The sequence below is a fragment of the Lygodium microphyllum genome, chromosome 1, assembly GCF_053477565.2.
Source record: "Lygodium microphyllum isolate KBCC chromosome 1, Lygodium_microphyllum_v1.1.10, whole genome shotgun sequence".
Classification (NCBI taxonomy): Eukaryota; Viridiplantae; Streptophyta; class Polypodiopsida; order Schizaeales; family Lygodiaceae; genus Lygodium; species Lygodium microphyllum.
This window is the reverse complement of record NC_141135.1, coordinates 39,125,727-39,128,523: the sequence shown is the minus strand read 5'-3', so window position 1 is coordinate 39,128,523 and position 2,797 is coordinate 39,125,727.

The following is a 2,797-nucleotide window of genomic DNA, read 5'->3' as shown; positions in this document are numbered from 1 at the left end:
CACTTTTATGGCTCCGCTTTTTAAAAGTAAAATATATTTTTTAGTTTCTTTTTTTAAAATTTTAAACGCATCTCTTCTGAATGAGTGCACATTACTTCTCGAACAAACATGGGTGACCATTGGCATATATATACAACAACTCAGCGTTAGGTTTATGTTAATTTTTCTCACACGTTTTGTTTTTTCTTCCACAAAACATTTATCTCATGTGCATCGCAAGGCCAAATCAAGTGTATTCCTACAAAAGCCCATTTATTCTTAGCAAGGAATACAATTCTCAGGTATGAAACTTATTCTTGTCACTTTTCTCTCCAATCCTAAATTTCGAGGCATTAAAGATGATCAGAATTGTTATTTTTCTTACAAAACGATTCACTGACATATGAAACACGATCTTGCCATTTGCAAAGAGTGTTGGAATATTGTTATCGTGTTTCATGAGTCCTAAATGTTTAAAAATTCTTAATTGATGAAACACAAAATCACATGCCTCCTTTGCTGCTCAAATAGTTAACTTGCTTTTTAAAAGGCACTCCTATTATATTTTGATCAATTTAACATGTGTGATATCTTAGGGATTTGGACATGCAAGATGAATGAAATAAGGTGACATTGTTGTACACTATTATGTGTTTGTTGGTTTAAGAGGAGAAAGATACATCATGAAGTTAAAAATTCTATAAATGGTTTAACTAAATTTTTCTATCAAGCTTGGTTTAATCTTGTATATATGTTAAATGATGTGGTTTTGATGTTCTAGATGCATTATCTTAAACAAATCTTTTGGATGTATGAAATGTGGTTTTGTCAAGTTTTTTGTATTGACTAATGTATGAAACGTGATTTTATCAACTAGAAGCGATTTTGATCATTGTTGTCGCATTTCATGAGTCCTGAATGTAAAATAGAATCTCATCCATGAGACACAAAATTGTGTGCTTCCTTTGCTGCTCAAAGGGAGAATTCACTTTTTACAAGGCATTGCTATTGTATTTTGACCAATCTAACATGTGTGATATGTTAGGGATTTAGACATGCAAGATGAATGAAGTAAAGTATCATTGTTGCATATTTTTATGTGTTTGTTGGTTTAAGAGGAGGAAGATAACATTGAACCCTTTCTCAGAATTTCTTAATAAGCATGTCATATATAAGGAGTCTAAACTTTAAAGCTATAATATTTTTGCATGAAATATTAATAATTTTAGACCCTGCACACACCACGCTGTGAGCAATTTCAAGTGACCTCCCCGTGACAAAAAGACCCTTGGCTAAGTACTTACTCCGTGTGCATCAATGAACTCTAGCCTGCATGAAGCACAAGAGCTGAGGCTTGAAACCTGTAGTTCCATGCGGGAACACCCTTCACGGGAAAAGGAAAATGGATAATGGATAAAATTTTGCAATTTTTTTTACTATTATCCTCTCCCCTTCAACTGTTGCATGACGGGGAGAGGGAGTGTGAGAGGAGTGGTGCGGAGTAGGAGGCATGCAATTAGCCATGTGTATGGCTATCCCTCCCCCTTCCACCTGTAAGACCCCCCCTCTCAAGCATGAGGGGGAGGAGGAGAGAGAGATGTGCTGCTGCCGCCTGAGGATGCCATGCTACCTTCACACCACCATATTGCTGCCGCCAAGCTGTGCCATCATCGCCATCATCATCATAAACATCATCCTCTTCCTCTCCTTCATCGTCATCCTGATCGACATCTCCACCTCCATCCTCATCTTCTCTCTCCACGTCACTTCTTTGCTCCATAGAAGCTTAGAAGCTTCTTTCTAGAAGCTTCCATTAAAGGCTTCCATAAGCCTTGTTCTCATCGTGCCTCTTGGGATTTTAAAAATCCGGGTTCCCCAAGGCCCAAACTCTTGTGCTGCGAGGGAGATCCCAAACGAAAAGTGATTTTAGAAATTGGATAAAGGACCGGGAGGAGTTTGCTGAGTCGAGGATCTACGTCATCGATGGCCCCAAAGCAAAATTTGCGAGGCGCACACGTGGGAGCTTCCAACCCGAGTACACGTGTGGACAACACGCCGAACCTCAATGGCCAGGTTCTTAAAAATTGATTCCGCATGAAAAGAATGCACTAGGCATGTCCAATTATCGTAGGCAAGTTTAATTACATTTGGAAATTTTAATTGTCACCCGATTTACAAGATTTAGTTGCATGTCGTACATTTGAAATTGCTTGCACTTCCAAGTTGCAATCTTGAACACATATTTCATAAGTTAAAAGGTGGATTTGTCGAAATGCATCCTTGTTGCCTCACGAAAAGAACAAGCGCATATAACCCATAATGCACCTAGGTAATAATCTCCTAGTTGTGACTTAATCATAGATGTCCATTAAATGTTGTCCGAGTAGTTGCAATGCATGAAAGGGATTTATGTACCTTGCTAATTGCATGCGATGATATTACATACTAGGTTGGGCTAAGTGTTGAAGGACGAATTAAATCATTAATGGTCTCATGGCATTCGCTCATGCATGGAGTTCTTTTATCGAAGTTTGCATTTATGAAAGGATGCATTTTCATATTAAATCTTGAATTCAATGTATTAAACGAAAGTTTTATAAGCATAGTTCTTGATGTAAATCAACATAGGGTTCATACGAGTTAGCACTGAATTGTCAATCATTGTAGTTTAGGCAAGGAAAGTAACGATCATTGTAGAACTTATAGCTGCATAGAAGGAAAAAGTCTATGAATCGCACACTTGCATGGAATGTTGCAATTATTTACATATTTTAGGAAAAGTATTGTTGCAAGACAATTAAATCAATTAGGTAAATTT